Raw genomic sequence first — 9520 nt, forward strand, 5'->3', positions numbered from 1 at the left:
TGCACCACCGTTACCTGCCTTTTCCTTTCTTAACAGGTCCTTAACTGATCGAGCCAATTTGCTAGTTGGTACCCTCCCAAAGCTTTTTGTTAATGTCTTAACTACCTCTAAACTATTTGATTCTAGGATCAACTGATGAAACCCCATCAACCAAGTTGCAAACAACTTATCATACATACCCTAGTACTCAGTTTCTAATATTGTAGTACTACTTTATTCTTGGTAAAACCAATGGTCTATTCTCCTTGATGTGTTCAATCTGGTGCCCTAAGTGTAGTATATTTATTTGTATATTTGTATTTTTTCGAACATATTGATTTAATAAAATTATCTATAAATTAAATTAATATCCTTTGTATATTGTCTTTAATGGTTTTTGTAACGACCCGAACTTTAAGGTTATTAGAAAAGTGTATTTTCGGGTCACCGTTTCTGAAAAATGGATTAGATTATAAAAAAAAAAGTAAAAATATTTATGAAGTTAAGTGAGTGATTAATTAAAGTTTAATTAAGTAAATTTAGCTTAATTAAGGATAATTGGATAAAAGATTAAATTGAATATAATGTGAAAGTTTAGTTTTAAAGTAATAGAAAATAAAAGGACTAAAATGGCAATTAAGTCATACCCATGAAATGAGGCGGTGAATGGAAGAAAAATCAAGATTTTTCTTGAATTATGTATATCATTAAATTATTAAATATATATGTATATATAAAAAAAAGAAGAAAAACAAGTGTATAAAAATGATTGGTACAAGTGTTAAATAAATATTTGTTATTAAATAGATTTTTATTATAGTTATTATTGTCATTATATATATATATATAAAAGAAACAAAAGAATAAAAAGAGGAAAGAAACAGAATAGCAGGGGACGAAACAGAGAAGGGAGAAAGGAAGAAAAGAAAAAGGGAAAAATAAGGTTTTAAAGGTTCTAAGTTAATTTGGTAAGTCAATTTAGCCTCTTTTCTTATGATTTTTGAGTTTTTGGAATCCTAGAGATAAATGCTATTTGTTTTAAGTAGAAATTTTGAAAGTCATTAGATTTCTAAGTATGGTTCATGTTGAATAAAATGATGGAATTGGGGGTTTATTTGATAGAAATTTTGATTGGAATTGAATAAAGGATTGAATAATAAACTAAGCTATAAGTTTTGAGTTTTAGGGATTAAATGGAAATAAATTCAAAATTATGAAAATATGCTGGAAATTTAATAGTTAAGTATGAGTTTGGACAAAATTTGAATAGAAATGAAGTATGAATTGAGATAGAAAAGTAAGTAAATCTAGTTAAGATTAAATTGAAATTAAAGTGGAAATTGAATAAAATTGTATTAATTAGATATAAATTAGTAGTGAATTAACGAATATGAATTGTTTTAATTCCCGTAGCTAATGTTGTCTCGGGAAACCTCGGCTAAGCAAGGAAAAAAAATGGCAAAGACAAAGGGAGTTAGCTCGAGAAAATACGGTTTGCATTTCTATAATCCGAACCTAGTTATTAATTGTTAAATTTTTTTTTTATTCAATGCATTTAATAAATGTTGAAGTGAGAATTATTGTGTTTATAATGGAAATGGATTAATTTGGTATGTGATGAATTTATATTGATTGAATTAAATTGAATTATATATTATAAATATATATATATGTGTGTGTGTGTGTGTGTGTGTGTGTGTGTGAATGAGATATTATGCAATTATGATAATTGAATTTTGGATAAATATTATGATAAATAATTAAGATGGGAATTATTTGTATTGTGTCTTTATAATTGAAATGAATTGATTTAGTGTGTGATAAATTTATATTGAATTGATTTATGAATATCTGTTTTATTGAATTTAATTGATTGAAATTATTTTGATTGAATTTATATTGATTGAATTATATAATATATATGAGATTGTGATATTTGAATATTTGATATTGAAAAATGAATTGAATTGTATTGAATTATGAATTAATGTGAATAATTGAAATATATTGTTGAATTGAATGAAATTGTATGAATTGTGAAAATGGGTAAATATATGTAATTTTCTGAATGAGATATTGATGAAAGAATTATTAAATTGAGAAAGTGAATGAAATACCCTATTAACTAGTCGGGCTAAGTCGGATATAATTGGCATGCCATAGGATCCGAAAGTGTACGGATTTGCCGGCTTTATCGATCGGGCACTTTATGTGTCGTATTTCGTGCACCTCGTGTGTCGTATCGTGCACCTCGTGTGTCGTTTTAGGCACTTTATGTGTCGATATCTTGATCGAATCATGTGTACTGCGTTTTAGGCACAATGTGCCGTCTTGGTGTGTTTGGGTTGAAATACGTGTATCCGTCAAAGTCCGGGTTTGTTAATAGGAGTAAATAAGTGAAAAGATAAATCGAGTGAATTTGATTGATTGAACTATTGGAATGAAATGAGAAATTGAATTGAGAATTGAAATTGAGATATGAGATTGAAAACATGAACCAAAAGGTTCATGAAATGAGTGAAGTTCAAATGGATGATGATTGATGTTAGAATGAATTAAAATGGTATGTAGTTAAGAAGTAAAGTGTGAATACAAGTGAATTGTGAATATATTGAAAGAATTTATACAGCAAGCAAATGAAAAGAATTGAGCAAATATGTTGTTGTGTTTGTTATATGGCTTGTATAGAATTTTTATGGTAAGTAAATGAAACTTATCTATAAAATAAATAAATGAATGGTTATATTTATCATTGTGATTTTAAGTTTAATTGTTATATTATCAAGTGTTCGGATTATAGAAATACCACTGAGTATACCATACTCAGCGTACGGTTTGTTTCCGTGCGCAGGTTAAGTAAAGATAGTACGTTGAATCAACATCCCAGTCCGATCCCAAATTCATTAAGGTAAAGTGTGTTAATTATTGGTAATGGCATGTACCTAGGATGTCTTATGTGTATGTCATTTTGAAATTGTAAATGTAAGGATAAAATAAATAAATTTAGATATGGCTATGGTATAAAATAGGATTTGACTAATTTGGTATGAATTTGAATTTTTGTGAGACAATGTCAGAATGAATTCGGGTTCCCCTGTTCTGACTTTGAAAAATCATAAAAAATTGTATAAAAATAATTACAGGCTATAATTTATATGCTTAGAATCTTTAATGAGTATATTTTCAATAGAAATAAACGGGAATATCATCTAAGTTTTCTGCTATGAGATAATTAAATTTTAGTAAAGAAAGGTCGAAACTGTCAAACAGCAGATCAGGGGTAACTTTGAGGAATAAACTGTACTAATTGGCTAAACCAAAAATTCTGAAAATTTTATGGTAGAAAGGTATATGAGTCTAGTTTTAAGAAAAATTAACGGAACTTAATTTGGAGTTTCATAACTCTAGATATAAATATTTTAGTGACTGTTACTCAAGAAGACAGTTTTGACATGAACATAAGAAAGTAAATGAAATTGTGTGTAATTATTCTGTAAACTCCGGTAATGCTTCATAATTCTCTTTCGGGATGGTTTGGGGTTAGGGGATATTACAATTAGTGGTATCAGAGCTATTGAGGTTTAGCCGATTCTCGGACTACATCGAGCTCGGAATTGAGTCTAGAGGTACATGCTATAATTGAGTCGAAATTGAGTCGGGATCGGATGCTGATATATTTGTTTGGTACTATTTTATAGTGAAAATGTTAGACGAAAATATCGATGGTATTGATTATGAAATGTATACTGGAGACAAATAGTCTCGTGAATTAGATGAAAACTGAATCAACAATACTGGGTATAAACTCAATGGGTAATTAATTACTGAATGATGACTGATGAAATAATAAAAAAAATGATACATAATTATTTAGAATTATAACTGATGTTCTTCAGTGAATAGAAGAAATTGTTTTTGTTATGATATATGCCCCTCCTGTTTCTCAATCGGTTCCCGAAGTGCTTCAAGGTACAGAGTTTGTCTGAATGGGTAACATATCTATTGTTAATATTTTGTACATATAGTGTGGAAGAATTGAAAATTACAGCTAAAAATGATCTTGAAAGAATTGAAATTTGGAAAGAGAATATTATCAAGGCTGTAAATGAATTGCTTGGTTCGTCGAATAAATGATAGGAAGGTATGATATTTCTACTAAAAGATTCAATTTACCAAAGGTAGAAAATATTGATTTATGCTGTAACTATGAAAGGGTTATTTGGAATTTTCTAAAATGAGTTCTGAAAGAAATATATGTTAGTTAGAGATTTCCTGATTAGAAATGCAAAGAAATTTTTAAAGCTTAAACAGGGTCATATGATTGTAATTGAGTATGAAGGGAATTTGTTTGATTGAATAAGTATATCAGAGGGTATATTCCAATAGAAACCATAATGTACAAGTAGTTTGAAGATGGTTTAAATGAAAACATAAAGTCGAAAAATGTAGAATAAAGAGCGGAATATGAGTTAGATATGATTCTTCTGATCATTATCTTAGTGATTGATTGAAGAGAGTTGAAAGTAAATAAAATTGTGTGTAATTATTCTGTGAACTCCGGTAATGCTCCATAACTCTCTTCCGGGACGATTTGGGGTTAAGAGGTGTTACAGTTTTTGCATGCAAAGCAAAATGGAAGTAAATATTAACTCATTAGTTATCTAAAGTTTAATTAATACTAAGTGGTATTACATGGTCGAATTGTAATACATAAGTTGTTTTTCATACACTTTCTAAATATTTTTTTTCAAAGGTAAATTCATTAATTCATTCAATGAATGGAACCATAAAATTCAGGGGGAAAAATAGTAAACACTTGTCATAGATGGTGCAAGACAAGCTTCATCAACACAATGAAGGCTTTAACCTTAGCATCAATAGACCATTATGACACGTTGACAATTGGCTTTATCACAACTTAAGCACAACACATCTGGAGTGATTGCAAGCATTTAATACGATAAGGAAATTAGACTCGGATGGTTCAAAGCTGCATCAAAAATCAACAAAAAAAATCGAGCATTCACCAAACTAGAGAGGACGACAACAAAATCGTCCCTAAAATCACTTGTAAAATTAAGATTATATGCATAAGCAAGACTAACAAACATGCTACAAAAGCAAACAAAAACTTCTAAAACTAAAGACTTATTAAACAATAAAAAAAACATATAAAACATAAGACAACACGAATTTGAATCAACTCATGAAATCATTTATTATTCCAAAACACTGTCAAAATAGAAATATGTTAAGAAGCTGATGAATAGCCACCCATTTTCCAAGAAAACTACTAGTGGCCGGTGGAGTTTTAGCGAACAATAGGCACCGTTATCTGTCCATCACAACTTGTAAAGACAGCAAATATACCTACAAAATATATCTGCAAACTGAAAAAAGAGAAGACATGTGGAATGAACAAGAAAAAAAGAAAGAGTTGGTGGGAGGGAGAAAAAGGTGAGTGATAGTCATCTAGAGGCTGACAATATTGCTAGGCAAAACAAAATATAAGATATAAAAAGTGTGAGAAAATTTTTTAGGATTTTTCTTTTCTAAGTTAATTTTGTAAATATTTTTATTTTTTAATAAAGGCTATGGTTGGTTAATAACATTGTAATAATTATAGGTGGTCTAATATTTATAGAAAATAAATTTTGGGTTAATTAATTTCCCTATATACCATTATATTAATTTAATGTCGAATTTAATTAAGAAAGAGGTTTTTTGGGGGTTGAAATTAAGAATGAAATTGAAAGTCAATGAGCTGACAAAAATATTATTGATGTGAGATTTTGATGGTACTTTAGTATCATAATTGGGTGATAAATTTGTACTAGGATTACCGCACATAACGTTGTGCATTTAAGGAACAATTACCAAACAAACTTTATGAGTTTTAAATTTTAACTTTGTCCTCCATGTGATACCAATTTTTAACCTCATACAAGTTTTGGTTTGAGGATAATATAAAATTATTCAAGTTCTACGTTTGTTTTAAGACTTAGTTTAATATTATTTTGAGAAAAAAATTTAAGAAGAAATTAAAATTTTCAGTATTTAAAAATAGTGTTTTGGGGTTAATTTTTGGTTTGAAGAGTATTTTTCTCTCAAAATAATTTGTTTAGTAATGTTTTTGTATTAAAAATATTTTTATCTCAAAATATTTTTTAAAAACAATGCTAAACACACCCTAAGTTATATATAAAATCAAAGTTAATGGTTTGAGCTACAATACGCCCATATATATTGATCTCTACCAACTGAGATATTTTCCTTCATGAATTGTAAATGACTTACATTGATATATTTCAATAATTTCTATATACTCATTAATGGAATAATATATCCTCTTGAGAATCACCCAATCTCCTCTTTTCCAATCCCTTTTAAACCTAAATCTTACACAATAAACTAAAGATGGAGCTTGACTTTGAAGCTATTACTATTATTCTTCAAAGCAGATTTTACATCTAAATTTGAACCTCTTTTTTTGAATAAATAATAAAAGAGAATACACAATGAAGTGTAAATTAAAAAGTAAAACATAAGAATGGTGAGCTGTCCAAATCTAGTACACACCATCAATTAGCTTTCCCCTAATAATTTGTTCCCTCGCCCACTCACTGTCACCCCTTTACCTGACAACACCAACCTCACATTATGAGCTGGACCCTAGGCCCAATACTACCAACCGGCTACACCCGGTCACTCATCCTGTTTGTTGGAAATGAGGTGACATGTTTCATTACCTCCGACCATTTATGCTTTTGTGTTCAATTTTGATACATTTTATACTCTTTTTTTTTTTTTTTCTTTTTTCTAAATATACAGATTTTGATATGTTTGTAAAATTTTCATTAATGAGGTTATATAATATAATTAAAGCAAATGTAAATTATCAAAATAAAAACCATATTATAGATTAGGGGGTAAAATCTGATTATGAATACTGAAAAATAATCATAGGAGTGGGGCAGGTAAAAGCAATAACAAAGCGGTGGGGTCCATAGGGGTTGATGCAACTTCAGGGATAGGCATCACATTTTGTGGTGGGACTGCCACTTCATAAATTCTATGGACCATTCCCCCTTTACACATTTCTTGAATCTACCACCTCAGTCTTCATCATAGTATTTTCATTTCTTTTTAATTATAGTATTTTACCCCCTGGTTTTGATTTTTTAAGGCATGTAAGTAAGGATATTTTTTTAAAAAATTTACCAAGTGCATGAAACGTATGTATTTTTTTAAGTAATTCTTGCATTATATATATTTAATTTTCGAAATAAAATTTCAACCCAATCTTAAAAATAATAAATTTGTGAGCTAAAATAAATTAATCATATGCTTCAAGTGTATGACATAAATTAAAATTTGTCTGACTCGAATAAAAGAGTAAAAGTAAAAGTGATTGAACCTAGCTAAAATCTAAAATGCTCAACTGATAGCATTTATTATTATTGGAGCTGTAGGAAAAATGCTCAAGTGATGGGTCGTTTATTAATTTGGGGACTATAAAACCTACTATAGGGACTTGTACGTACCTAAATGGATTTTCTAAAAATGAATTTTCAGTTCATCATATCATTGACGGCAATTTAGTTATCTCCATCTTTAAATTCAATGAAATTTAAATTCAAGTTTCACTCATCTTGTGGTTCTTTATTAAAATAATATGAAAATAATAATTATTTATTTAAATAATACAGGATTAAAATTATTTATCATAAATAATTTTTAATTATTTTTGTCTCATGTAACCTATAGTGTCAAGTTTTATCAAATTTAAGAGTCATTGATATTTTCACATTGATCATCCTTAATGTGATATATATATAAATTAATATATCAATAATTTATTATACATAAATTTTAATACATTTGAGTATTTCATTTGACAAGTTTTTTATTAGATAATCAAATAATATATTCTTGAAAGCATTATATAGGAGCTAATAATATAATATCGATCGAGACTTAACTCGATTGGTATGAGTATTGTTGTTAATGCAGGAGAATGTGGGTTTGAGTGTACCGAAGCGTATTATCCTTCTATTAATGGGTTGAAGATGAGCTATAAATAGTTTTAGACATTATATTAAGAAAAGATAAAAACTTATAATAAAATTGTTTAAAAAAAAAACCAATATAATGAAGCATTGAAAGAAACTAAAATTATTGTGCGACGGAGTGTGGACCCGCTATCACATGTTGTTAGCATATTTTGCAGGGGGACATTTTGGAAACATGTATGTAGTTACTTTTGAATGCCAATTAACTATCTTGCCAACCCAATTTTAAATGAACTCAACTATATATGAAAAAATGAAAAATAGTCCTTTAATTTTATTATTTTTCTTGTATTTCTTTATACATCTTACTTGTAGTTCCCTAAGGAGGAAATAAACTCTTCCATATTAAAAGGTTTGAGGACAAAGGTGAGAGTAAGGGAGTATGGCTAGTTGTTTGTCTAAGTCTCTCTTTCATTGGGTCGGTCATATAACCTCATAGTATGCAATTACAAGATTTGTAAATTATAAGTGATGGTAGTTATGTTGGGTGATGTCTGTTAGCTTGGTGAACCTTGCTATTTGGTATACCATTGTTCTTTGGGGAGGTGTAACAAATCGATTTTTAGTGATTTCGGAACCCCGTTCTTCAATGACTGGGTCTGTAAATATTTTTTTAAATTTTGGTCTGACAAATTTGTTAATTGGATAGTTAGTTACGGTACAAGTGTTTTGACCCTAAAGTTAGTGGTGCCAGAAAATGAGGTATTGTGACATCGTTTCTATAAATCGAGCTAGTAAATATTTAATAAAAATATTGATGGAGCTATTTTATAGATGAATTGAATTTTGAATAAGTAATTTCACTGAATTAATGACTAATTAAGGTACAAGACTAAATCATAAAAACTATAAAAATTAATCACTATTAATTTTTATCAGTTAAAAGGTTTAAATAGGAATTGTTCAAGGGTTTGTATGGGAATTAAGCCATTTAAATTGAAGTGGACGGTTAGTGCTTGAATATGTTAATTTTTAATTAAAATAATAATATAGTCTCCCCATCAATTTCGCTAACAAAAGAAAGAACCAAAAGGCCATTTTTAAGCTCCAATTATTCGGCCCTCTTGCACGTTAGGTGTAGGTGAGCCCCTATTTATGAATTTTATATTTTTGAGATCGTTTTAACTAGATTTAATTAATTTAGGTAATAATTTTTAAAATTGTTAAAGTTTATAAATATTACCATTGATGTATCTTGAAGCTTTTGGTGTTAAATAGTTTGATTGTAAGCTTGGATGTGATAAATGACTAAATTATAAAGTGAAATTTGTTAGTTTTGAGTAAAGGGACTAAAACATAAATATTTTGAAAGTGACATGAAATTTCTGTAATTATTAATTTTAAATGGTTATAGAAGGATGAAATTGAAATTAGATTGAAAAACGAGGCTTAAATTTAAAATATATAGCTATTTCAATTTTAGGGACTAAATTGAATAAAAAGTAAAATTTTAAGAAACTTTTAAAAAT

General features: G+C 28.4%; 1 long non-coding RNA gene across 1 annotated transcript; it reads left to right on the forward strand.

The window, feature by feature from the left end:
* The first annotated feature begins 739 nt into the window (after window positions 1–739).
* Window positions 740–3019, forward strand: LOC128286435 (uncharacterized). The gene is made up of 3 exons (XR_008276993.1): window positions 740–947; window positions 1393–1471; window positions 2831–3019. It is a non-coding gene; the product is annotated as an uncharacterized LOC128286435 (long non-coding RNA).
* Window positions 3020–9520: the final 6501 nt, after the last annotated feature.

This window comes from Gossypium arboreum, chromosome 13 (genome assembly GCF_025698485.1).
Source record: "Gossypium arboreum isolate Shixiya-1 chromosome 13, ASM2569848v2, whole genome shotgun sequence".
Classification (NCBI taxonomy): domain Eukaryota; kingdom Viridiplantae; phylum Streptophyta; class Magnoliopsida; order Malvales; family Malvaceae; genus Gossypium; species Gossypium arboreum.